This window comes from Lepisosteus oculatus, chromosome 24, assembly GCF_040954835.1.
Source record: "Lepisosteus oculatus isolate fLepOcu1 chromosome 24, fLepOcu1.hap2, whole genome shotgun sequence".
NCBI lineage: Eukaryota > Metazoa > Chordata > Actinopteri > Semionotiformes > Lepisosteidae > Lepisosteus > Lepisosteus oculatus.
In genome coordinates this window covers 2,656,255-2,669,251 of record NC_090719.1, presented here as the reverse complement: position 1 = coordinate 2,669,251, position 12,997 = coordinate 2,656,255, and the positions used below count along the sequence as shown (strand labels likewise).

General features: G+C 50.5%; 1 long non-coding RNA gene across 1 annotated transcript in view; it reads right to left on the bottom strand.

Moving 5' to 3' along the window:
- The window catches only part of LOC138225011 (uncharacterized), a 94,235-nt gene that overhangs the window by 53,520 nt on the left and 27,718 nt on the right, over positions 1–12,997 (bottom strand). The gene's annotated exons all lie outside the window — the stretch shown is intronic.

Here is a 12,997-nt window from a genome sequence, read left to right as displayed (position 1 = left end):
CTCAGGGCGAACCGGGTCGACGCCAACACCAGCAGCACCGCCGCCGCCACCCAGCTGCTCCACACGCCCCCCCCCCCCCCTGCAGGATCTGCCGTCGCCATGGCAACGCAGGCCAATCGGCGCGCCGAGCCGCGACGGGGGCGGGGACACAGACACAGACACGCACATTCGCGCGGGTGCGCGCACGTACGTCCAGCCGCACACCGAGACAGGGTCGGGAAGGGCTTCGCGCAGGCGCACAATCGGGCAGCGAGGCCGGCCAGGAGTGTATATAGGAAAAGCACCCACACGGAAGACGAAATATTTCTCACAGAGATAAATGAAAAACAAACAACTCTTCCTCAAAGCCCACTGTGTAATCTCACGTGGTGGTTGTCGTACAGGGGAACTCAATGATTTTAAAAGCACATTGGTAAATTAAATACCACATATTTTGGATAAAGCAGAAGAGCCCCTATTACTGGAATAGAAATCTGTTGGGAGCTGGTAGCTTGTGTACAGTCAGAAAATTTGTAAAGAGCCACATCACAGAACTTCACCCTTGCAAACTTCAAAAGGGCACAAACTTCATGCGTCTCCCGACAGTAAAATAACAACACACAAACGCTAGCAGTGGCTAAGATTAAAAAAGGACACCTGGTCTTTTGGATAGTGGCGTTGACAGGACATTGAGCCTCATCACAGCAAACATCCCAGGCGAGTCACAAGAGAGGCCACCTGTGACATCCACGGCCCACTCTTCATGTAAAGCTACACCTGGTCACACCCGTCCAGTACTCTTTACTGCATTCCTACAAGTCGTGTGCGACCGGGCAGCCGTTGTGGTGTGGGACAACGTTAGCGCACACTGAACCCGAGCTCACTTTCAGGCAGGTGGCCTGGGGTCTGTGGATCAATGACAGCTGGAAAGACGGGATTCGGAAGACCCTGCCCCCACAACACGAGCCGACCGGAGGGCAGAACCGACCCAAACACACGAGCACCCCCACATCAAGTACGCCGACGATACCACAGTCGTGGGCCTGATCACTGACAACGATGAGACTGCCTACAGGGAGGAGATAAAAAACAACTTGCAGCCTGGTGCCGAGCCAACAACCTATGTCTCAACATCAGCAAAACCAAAGGGCTGATCGTTGACTTCAGGAGACAAGGAAAAGTCCGCTCCCCCATCTACATCGAAGGGACTGTGGTGGAGATGGTGAGTAACTTCAAATTCCTAGGTGTTCACATCTCTGAGGATTTCACACGGGCACTCAACACCTCCAGTCTCATCAAGAAGGTACAACAGCGGCTGCACTTCCTGAGCAGGCTGAAGAAAATACGCCTGCATCCGCGGATCCTCACCAGCTTCTACAGATGGACGGTGGAGAGCATACCAACAAGCTGCTTCACAGTCTGGTACGGCAACTGCACTGCAGCGGGTGGTCAAAACTGCCCCACACATCATCGGCAGTGCCTTACCATCCATCCAGGAAATCGCCAACACCAGGAGTCTGAAAAAAGCCACCAAAATTATGTCTGACCCCACTCACCCCAGTCATACCTTGTTTGTCCCCCCACCATCTGGTAGAAGGTTCCGGACGCTCCAGTCGCACACAACTAGACTCCAAAATAGCTTCTTCCCCAGAGCCGTCAAGCTGGTGACGCCCCCACTCCCTCCCATCATACTATGAGCTCTCCTCACTTCGTCCTGTACCCACAACAACTGTACTCCTACACCACTACAGACACAACTGAATGCAAGCCGAAACTGGACTTAAAACTGTACTAGTTGTACTATTTATTAATTGCTCATTTCTTTTGCACTGTTTTTGTCCCGTTTGTATACTTTTCTCTGTTTGCGTATTTGCAGTTTTTGACACTTTTGCACTGGTACCATACTGTCGTTTACACGGGTATTGTCTTACTGTCTATTGTCTTGTCTGCTGTTCTATTTATATTCTGCACCTGAGAGACTAATGAGAAACACTTTTCACTCTACTTTGCACCCGTGTCAGTACAGTGACGGATAAAGTTGAACTGAATTCTGCTTAATTTGACTCAAATCCTGTGTTTTGTTGTTCTTCTCTCCGGTTTTTCTTTTTGAACGGGGAGGTTCTCCGTGGGTCGGTGAGCCAGGCCCCGGGGGTCACGCTGGGGCGTCTTGAACACGCCTGGGATTGAAACGCCAGCGGCAGTACCGCCGACAGGAGTGGACCGAGCCGGAACCGGGGCTGCGAAACCAGGAGGGCGCCTGTGGGCTTCCTGGATCCGCGACCACCGTAGGGGTCCGTCGGCCCCGGGAGGGTGCAGGAGCTGCAGATCGCGTGGCCGAGCGGCGTCGAGTCTGAGAAGTGTCGGTTCGCGGTCGGACTCTTGAGCACATCGACGCCTGGGAATTCGAAACTGTCGAGTGAGGGAGGGGGAAAAAATCAGAACAGTCAGAATGTCGGGGCTGGTGATGAGGTCAGACCGGGGTGACCGAAGCGAGGGAGCTAGACTGGGGGGGGACACACCCCTAATTCCCCCCCACCTCTGGAATTCCAATGCCCGTGAGTTTCGAAGTGGAGCCCGTGGGTCCCGTTTTGGGGGCCGTGGGAGTGGGAGTGGGAGCGGACCAGCCAAGCACCGGCTTTGTGTGTGTGTGTGTGCCACACCACCAGGAGTGCAGCCAGCAGCCTGAGCCCCGCCTGCAGCCCCACAAGGGCAGGTGTGTCACACGTGGCGGTGCTGAAAAAACAGCCCATCCGTCAACCTGTCACCCAGTGTTTGCTGTGAGCACCTTCTCCTCTTTAGTGCGCGACGCTGTGAAGCTGACGGGAGAGGTGCGAGGGCTTTTTGGGGGGGGGGGGGGGGTTGTTTTTTCCCCACCAGGCAGTCGAGTCGAGTCGGCTTGGAGACCGAATCCCCCCCCCCCCCAGCAGGACCGAGGCCTGAACGAGCACTGGGCTGTAGCGAGAAAATAAAAAGTCCTCTTTGCAAAAAAAAGTGTCAAGGCTGGCGGATTCCCCCAAACCGGGCTTCAGACGGAAACGACCCGGCGTCTGGCTGCTGCACTGTGACAGCGGCGGACCTCCGGGGGGACCCGGCTCCTCTGTCCGGGGGGCCTGGGTTCCTGGAGGGGCAGGGCGAGAAGCCAGGTACGCCGGGCCCGAGCTCCCCGGGAGCCCGCTGGCTGGTTCGGTCCGAAGCCCGGAAGTGGGGTGTTGGCCTCACCTCCCTTGCAGCCTCTGACTAAAGAGGAGCAAGCGACCGGGACTAAAAGTTTGTGGGCCCTGATCCGCGCTTACGGACGGGGATTTTCCAGTCCTGAGGCTCTCGGATAAGCAGGAGAAACCGCCTGGCTGTCTCGCGTGCACGCTGCCCGACCGGAGACCGATGCGTCTTTAAAATATTGGGAATACAGGAGAAGAAAAAAGCCTTCAAAGGGTAACCTCGTAGCTTCACGGAGGTGCCAATATGAGCAACTTCTGTTATTTAGAAGCAGCAGCTGAAATCAGTCAAGTAGATCTGAGTGGTGATCTTCCCGGATGAAGAACGGGACACAACACCTAGCATAAAGCAGAGCACTGCACGCAGGCTGTGGAGTTGACCTGGAGGAGCTGTGATCAGGTTTCTCAGTGACAGATCTCCGAACGACAAGCTGGGGTTCCTTTCCTCCAGACTGAGCTGCGCCAGTAGTAACAAAGAGGTTCTGATGGCAGAACACACCAGCGCAGGCTGGAGCTCATGACACGCATGCAGTATATGGTGACTCCTGACGGGGTGTAAGACAGCCAAGACTTTAGCGCAACAGAATGCACGGATCTCCCTCTTGTCGCTCCGTCGGAAGACTCCGGTTTCCCTCGCAAGGCCTGGGCTCTGCTGAAGAATCTAGGAGGGAGTGCAGATGGCAGTCCGGAGTCTGCAGACAGGACCGAGCATCGCAGAGTTTCACACTGTGTCCAGACAAACGGGTGGGCTTTTTAACAATGCTCCGCCTGATCTTCTCCCTCCCCACTCGGGGCCACGAGCCCCAGGACCCTTCCTCTCGTCCCCTTTACACGCCCGGACAGCGTCCCACTCACCGCGTCCTGTGGGAAAACACCAAGCGCAACCCGACTGCCAGAACATCCCAAGCTCGGTGCTGGAGGGGCGCATCGAATGCCACCCTGCAGTCACAGTTCAAAAAGGCTGCCGTTGTTGAAGCAGGCCGAACCCGACTCTGATAAGGGAAGACAGAAAGGCCATTCAGTATATAAAGCAACAGGTAACGGGTTTATTCCCCGCTGAGAGGAAAAGGAAACAACATTTCGGCTGTGGAGCCTTCTTCAGGTCTGAGTCTGAAGAAGGCTCCATGGCTGAAACATTGCGCCTCCTTTTTCTTCTCAGCACAGAATAAACCTTTACCTGTTCCTTTGCAGCCTACGCATGCTGACGCAGCTCCCTACTCGAACTATATTTAGTATATAGCCCAGGAGTACATAACAGCAACGCAACTATCATCCATCCCTCTCGAGTAACTGGCCTGCGCAGTTAAATTGAAAATGTGAACTTTGTTTTACAGGGAAAATGGATTAAAAGAGGAACCGATGACCTGACCTAAACGGGCCAGATTCACAGACCATTACGAAGGCCAGAACTGACCGACCTCGATTAATTCCACTTCACCGCTGAGCCACTATGGGCAATGACGGGTACAGTGTCTGAATATAAGGAGAATAGAGCAGTAACAATAGAGCTGAAATGAGAACAGGGTTAGTGTTTTGTCCAGGTACTGTTAACAAATGGTTCAGAACCACTCGGAAGGGGGGCCTGGGCCAGACACTGGGGATTTCACCCGCGCCTTGTGCTTCATCAGGAAACGGATCGTGTCGACATTCCCATCGGTTCACTGTCCCCAAAGCCAAGGGCTTTTCCCCCACCCTCACCCTGTTCCTGCCCCCCCCATCCCTGGGAGAGACGGGCACTGCGGCAGAAAGGAAGCCCATGCAGCAGGGATAACGCACGAACGTCCGGAATTATCTCCCAACGTTGGACTGTACAATACCATACACCTGTTTGTGCAATACCAACAGGTAAATGGATCCAGGTTTTAAGATGTGACGCCACCTCACTTTTAAAGAGAAAAATATTCCTGGTGAAATTAAATCGGCAACCGCAGAGTCAGTTAACTTAGAAGCAATGTGAAGGCACTTACCAGTTTAGAAACGTTGTGCTAAAGGCTACAGGTATTTCTTTTCAGGGTATATATTGCTAAATATGCATGGCAAGTACATAAATATGTACACACATAGCACCAGGAAAACTCCGATTACGGGCGAGCTTAAAGCGCCGCTCCTATTGTGTCTTTCAAGACAGACAGCTGAGAGAAGTGGCCACCGAGCGAGAACAGGAGAAGAACTCGCCGTTGTCAGCAGTCTGTCGGCACTTCTCATCTCCCAGGCTGAAGGCACTGCGTGACGCTGCAGCAGTGGGCTGTTCGGCAACTGGAGATGCCAGGGCTTTGGTCATTTTGAAAAAAAAAAACACGAAAAAGCCAGCAATTTGCCACTCCAAAAAAAAGGCAAAAACATTCAACAGCGTGCGTATTAATTAAACACGCTGTGACTCTACTACAGAGGAAGCCTTAACCTCGATTTTGTCCTAAGCAGTTATCACTTTTAATTATTGGATTATGGGATATTAAGAGGTCACTAATGCCCTATCCAGTTCTAATTATTGCATAATACAGCCAGCACACACTGAGCACCAGCTCTGTCGATGGCTCAGCTGCAGATTTCAATCAGGGCTGGCTTGGCGGTACTCCCATCCGCGGGGCTCGTTTTGATGCCTTCTCCTTCCCGAGCCCGCGGTCCTGGGGGAGCCCACGGAGCAGGTTCGGAGTGATTAGCGAGATCCGCTCCCCCAGATGAGATTTGTCCATCAGTTAGCGGGGGGGGGGGGGGGGAAACGAGCTGCAAATCCAGGTAATTTGCTCTCTGTTTGCCCGTGCAGTTGTGTAATTGCATGCATCTGTAATAGCTGCAGTCTCTTGACTGAGGAAATGAACTACTTCCAGCCAAATGCGAACAAGGCTACACTGCAGAATTAGACAGTGGAGGATAATACTTGCAGATACAAACGTATACCCCCAGGCAGAATTTATAGACTACCCCCAAAACTGATCTGTAAGAGACAGTAATGCAGAGACAGTTTAACATCTAAAACTTTTTACTTTCGCTCTTACTTTCAAAGCAAATACCCCTTGACGGGTTTCTATTTATAGCTGGGCGGCGTGGTCCCTTTCAGGTGAGGGAGGCGAGCTGCTCCGGCCCAGGGCCCAGCTGCAGCGATACCCCAGGATGGGGTCGGACGGGGGGCCCGTGCGGTCCCTTCAGATAAGCCAGTGACCTTTTCCCGAGTCGGAGAAATCAAACCTCTCATCCTGTCTTGCAGAAACCATCCGCCGTGGAAAAAAAAAAAACAGCACTCACGATAATTGTTAAACTGAGGAGCGAGAGTTCTGGATTAGCAAGGAGCCACTTGCTTATAGAAATTTAGAAAAACGACTGTATGTACTACTGAATAAATGTCTGAGACATTTGATATATAATGTATATCTATATAAATACACTATATCAATTTATTAGCTAATATAAATATATAATAGTCTTAGACTATTTGACATAGTTAAACTGCCTGCACTCTGCACTTTCCTTCATTTGTAGAGAAAGCACAATCCTACTTGATCTTTTGAAATTGTAATAATTTTGCTTTAAGCTAAGAACTGTATTTAAGCTAGTATTGTATCTGTATTGTGTGATAGAAAGTGTAGCCTTGTGCTTTCATGGATGTCTGGAGAGGTACAATCAATGCTAATGACAAGGAACACCTGACTATATTTATATATTATAATGCCTGATTATGCTTAAGACATTTGTACAGCAGTATGTATTTAAAATCGATACAGTAGCTGGTACTTCCATTTCTGAAGGCATATAAAGTCACTGTTAGTTGTAATGTTAGACATCTTCTACAGAATGAAGTTCGAGGATGGAAAAGGCAGTTCCATCTCTTGTAGCGCCGTGATTGGACGAGAGCTCATTAATATTCATAACTGCATTCCATTGCAACTGCATGTTCTCAACCTACTTGAACCTGTAAAGTTTTTAACCCATATATTGTATGTAGCCTGTTTCACTGGGCAGGGTTGGCTATGCCGTGCTGATGCGCCAGATGTCCGTGGCTTGTAAACGACAGATTCAGAACTCTCTTTAGATAATTCCTACTGCCGTGCGTTGTGAAACAGTGGGAGCTAATTAATATTCATTCACTGCCGTAACTTAAATCTACTGCTTGCTCTTAAAACGCACTTAATACTAAAAGACATAAATAGTTTTACTGATATTCTCTGCATGTTTTGAGTTTTACAGTTTGCTTTAACTAAAGATATACAAGAGATTTAATGCCGACACTGTAGTGCTGCATGCTCTATTGAATCAAACTCACAGAACACTTACAGCAGTCCTAACTGCGTGCGTTTCTTGCACACCACAAATAAACTGCGAATTAAAAAAATAAAAGATACTGACAGCCTGTAAACTATTTCTTTCCCCAACATCTGTTGAAGAACATCCTAATGTGTTGGGTCATTATTACTGCTCACATCCTCAAAGGCTCCTTATATACATGTTGTATTTACCAACACTACTCACTAAACCGCAGGTTGTAAGGCAGTGATGCCGAGACGTGTTGCGTTAATTGTAATTAAAGTGGGGGAAGAAAAAACAAAGCCAGATAAAACAAGCCACCAAGGGCAGGAGAGAGCCCCTGTGTTAAAAACAATTGCTGAAAGACTTAAATAACTAAGACTCCAGGGCATGAAATTAGCGATAGCTGGCAGACAAATTGCTGCTGCTGATGTCGTTCAGCTCCTGAAAATTGACATTCTCTAGCCAGGCCTTTGTGCCCGAGATTCTCCAAGCACTTTATTCATGGCGTATTTTAGAAAGAGCTGTGTGTGTGTGTGTGTGTGTGTGTGTGTTTTCTAGAGCTGTTGGCACCATTTTTTAGCAGTTTAGGGAAACACACAGTTGAGAGCTGTGACTCAGTGAAATAACACCGTCTTAAAATAACACCTGCATAGTTTTATTAAAAGGGATGACCGGTGTACACAGTTCTCTCTTTAACGATGCCAATAAGTGGGGCGTTTGTTTGATTTTCTCTTCTGGGCACTGGGAGAAAGGGGCTAGTTAAGATCAGATCACTTCATTGGCCCTATACAATTTCTTGCATTAGGAATTTGTCTTTTCGCAGACCCCAGCTTGCTCTCCATGAGACACACAGACAGGGGGAGAATCTGGGGGTCAGAGCGCAGGGTCAGCCATTTAAACAGCGCCCCTGGAGCAGCTGGGGTGAAGGGCCTGGCTCAGGGGCCCAACGGAGTAGGATTCCTCCGCTGGCTGTGGGATTTGAACCCGCAACCTTCCAGCCACAGGCGCAGATCCTGAGCCACAGAGCCACCCCATTAACACCTAACGCCTTTCTCCTAACGCCCCAGTTAGGAGGAAGGGGCTTTGCTCTTGAAAGTGCTTCTTCCTCCTCCTGCGGCTCCAAGCCTGGAACCTCTGCAGAAAACCACTTCTGCCTTCCCAGGTCTGTGCTCTCCAGGCAGGAAGGTCTGCGCCACTGCATTGAGCACGTGGTGCAGACGCCACACATGGCAGGCTTTCCATGAATGAGTAAGGCAAAGGGCATCTGCGACAGAGAATCAGACCTGAAGGTTCTTCTCACTCATTACAGGCCGGCTCATTTGGCAAAGACCTGATTAAATTACATTTTTAATAAGGCTCTTAAAAAGAAGGGAGGGGAATAAGGGGGGGGGGGGTGGAAACTACCAAAACAAGATTAGCTGTAACATAGCAACAATCGGCTCAGCTCGCGGAAGTTATTTAAAGATCTGATCGCGCCCGAGTCTCAGCGCAGCTCGTGCAGGAGAGAGAGAGCCCAAGACTCGTACCGTTTGCAACCCCCTCCAAATTAAAACTTGTGTGCGTACAAGGATTGAAGAATTCCCGAATTGACCCCGGGTTGAAGTAAGGTAAGAACAGGTAGGAAGCGCAGAATTAAAATGAGCCCTTCATAAGACATTTGATTTATCTCACTGAAACGCTAAGGGACTCCTGAGAGGGGAGGAAGAAGGGCCGAGCCTGCAGGAGAGAGAGTGCGAAAGAGCCGGAGGGCGGGAGGGGGTGGGAGGGACGACCCGGCGTGCACGGGGGGGGGACTGGGAGCGCAGTCGCTCCAGGCCCGGATCCGGCCCGAACCTCAACCCGCCCACTCATCTCACGTGACCAACCTGGGCCGCAGGTGAGGCCGCAATGCGACGTAGGCCCGAGATGGGTTTGGGCTTGGCGCACTGCCCCTGGGGCCTGTGAGCCACAGTTGGGCTTTAATCCAGGCCCGTGAAAAAGTGGGGGTGCTAGGTCTTGCATCCACTCAGCAGGACAGAAGAAAGACACCCCCTCTTCCTCTAACATAGCCCCCCGATCCCGAACCCAGAGCTCCCCTGACCAGAATCCAGTCCCACCTCTGGTTCTTGGCGACTTAAACACATCGTTAGTCAAACTTCCCGTTTGCCTCATTACCTTTCAGTTCTTACAAAGAATGTGATCGCTTGTTTACTGTATCTAAATCGGTTCAGACGAATCCACCTGTTCGAAGTGAGAAATGATTTAAAAAGGTCTGAGGCAGGGCAGCTCATCCCTGCAACCTTTCCTGTGCCCTCGGCATTGGGCAACTAATCTAAACCTAGCTCCTCGGTTCTTTAATTTACAATTAGCACGCTCACTATACCCAAGGGCACTCACGAGTACTTGAAGGTCAATTAAGTTATTAAGGCATCAATTAAGTAATAAAAAGTGAACATAGCACTGGTTGCAGAGTCCTACACTGGACTCTATATCCTGCCCCTGTTCTACATCCAAATCATGTGAAAAATCACGACATGACCCCTGGGGGCTTCTCTCCGGAATGACTTCATGACTGTTCATGGCTCTGCGAAAGAACACCAGCTTCAAGAGCACGAGCCAACCAGCCAGGCTTAAATAAGGCCCCGTTCGTTCCAGGTCCCCCGCTGTTGGAACTTAACAACAGCCGAAAACAACAAAAAAAAAGGAAATTTCTCAACCAGAACCTGCCAACGGAGTCCGGCGGAGCCTTTGGGAAACAGGCCAGGACTTGACCCGGACGGGCAGTAAAAGATGGGAAAGCGTCTTTGGGAAGGGCCGGAGCTGTAACAGCAAAGTGACAAAGCAGGCGACAAGTGGAAACTACGGGGGAGTGCGTTTAACAGAGAGGACAAAGGCCGGGCTTGACGCAAACGTTCAGATAGGTAAAGGGTGGGAGGTGGAACACACTGCCCAGCCGTGCACTGGCCTCTCTCAAGAAACAGCTGTACGAGATCCCGAGATCAACGAGCTACCAGCTACCACAGAAGAGCAGAAGACCTCTGATTTGGGAGCAGTCTACTGTCCTGGCAGAAGATCCTGCACCACGTGCCCTGCTGAGGTATTCCAATCTTGTAAATCTCTACCTGGCAAAGATTCTCGCGCTCTGTGGGGCCCCGCGTGCAAAAACACGGAGATGCAACCAAGCCCAGGGCTTCGGCTCGTTTCCAACCCCCCCGTTACAGACCGTTAGTAATCATGAGATCTTAAGAAGGTGGATCTAAAAAAACGGCCCGGTTTGCATGCCAGTCATGCAATAAAACCAGAATTAAAGCTGCAATATACTCTATATTACACGAAGTTATAATATATGTGAGAATGAGCTGCAAATTGTTTATTGTATATTTTACAGCCTAAACACACCTGCAGATTAGCAATTTATGCCTCTCATAATCTACAAAAAGATATTCGCTATCATTTCTTCAGCTCTGGCAAGAGATTCCGATTTTATACCACTAAGCAAAAGGACCGTGTCGCAGACACCAATGAGCTCTTCCGCGGCGATGGAAATTCACAGGACGCATTCGGCAAGTGCCGAATTTGGATCCCACTTTGTCACGAAGACCTAACCTCACACTATTAGGCTTGTCCCATAGCACTGAACAGCAGGCAGTCAACAGAGCTCAGTTCAACACTTAAGGTACCACATGAGCAATCAGAAGTGGATGCAGCCTTGGAGGTTCAAGGCACTGCACTCTAGCACACTCAAGGCCATGTGTTAAACTTGCCTACCTATCGTTTCCCTCTCTGTACCATCGGAAACCCAAAGGATAATCCAGACCTTTGAACTACAATATTAAGCGCAGGGAAAAGACATCAGGAGCGATGTCATGTTAATATTGTGAATAATAAGATTATAATAATTGCTTACACTTATATAGCGCTTTTCTGGTCACTCCACTTAAAGCGCTTTACTGGTAATGGGGAATCCCACCGCCACCACCAGTGTGCAGCCCCACCTGGATGATGCACCAGTCCGCTCCCCACACACCAGCTCTCAGTGGGGAGGAGAGCAGAGTGATGGACCCAGTTCAGAGATGGGGATTTTTAGGAGGCCATGATTGGTTAAGGCCAGGGGGAAATTTGGCCAGGACACCGGGGTAACACCCCTACTCCTTTCGAGAAACGCCCTGGGATTTTGAATGACCACAGAGAGTCAGGACCTCGGTTTTACGTCTCATCTGAAGGACGAGACGAATACCTTCGCCAGAGAGAAGTTGGAACGCTGTGTTCACGCTACGAGAATGATGTTGCCGCGACAGAGGAGGGCAGCAAACCAAAGGAGAGCAACCACATCCACTCCTGGGCCAGAGGTGAGGCCACACTCACACGAGCTGCCCTCGTCCTTCGGTCCCAGCAGGCAAAACCATCCTGGCTCTTTCTTAGGCGTGCAGTAGCAGCAGGCGATTTTATTGGCTTCTGGATTTAATGCCTTAAAGCCGCGGCTCGCGCTGTGCTGCCGGGGCTACCGGGAGCCGGACAGGAATTCCAGAGTGGGGTGATGCCGGTCGTGTGAGGGAGAGATTGATTCAAACACGTTCGAGCACCTGCTCGGGGCAAACCGGTCATAAATCTCGGGCTTTTACTGCACCACCTGTAAATCCGGCGCTGTTCAATAGAAGTGATTTAAACCGCCCCCTCTCTTCGGGGCAGGAGAGAGGGAGCGGAAATGGCAACAATGCATTTTGCCTGATGGTTTCCTTCCACTTGGTCTCCAGGGGGAGCTGAAATCAGGGATCGGCCGGTGTGATCAGAGCCTAGCAGCCTGCTCTGCGGATCTGTACACGTGCGGCGCTTTCATCATTAACGCCAACGACCCCTGGGGCTGCTGAGGAGAGGGAGAAGCTGAGAAGGTGTCCACCACCCGGCGTACCCATCCGTTGTCCTAAAGGAATACCTTTTGGAAAGGTGGGGGGGGGGCGGAATCACGGAGGAAATCCCAGAAACAGAGGGCACAAGGAGCAGGGAGGAGCAACTCTCTGGATGGGGTGCCAGTCCACTGCTGGACTCGCACACACAGGGACAACTGATAGAAACCAATTCGTCCAGCCAGCATGTCACTGCAGGAAACCACATGGGAGGAATCCGACGCAACCAAGGCAGGTGTGAGAGGAGGGGGGTGGGACCCGCACAAACAGTGGCATCCCAGTCTGGAATCCTAGCCAGGACCCCGGGAACTCCATAGCACCACCATGCAAGCACCTCTTTCTTGGAAAATGAAACATGGTGATGGACATGAAGCGCACCCATGTAAATAATGACAATACTGTATACTACGTCGATCAGTAATGTAGGTTTGGAAATAATTCTGCCACAGTAGGAAAGACATTAAGAGTTGTGATTTGGGAAAATGCATAATTAGCCATATATTTAATTAAAGCATATAGAGAGCTGGAATTTGCAACCTGCTCTTCCAAAACCAGGCTCCTAGAGGTCCAGACTTCATTTGAAGGTCCTAATCTTACAGATCAACCTTAAGAGAGTTTTTAAGGAGTCGCAAAAACTGTTGTTTTTTTTTTACTAAAGCGCCTTTGCATGCTGCGATA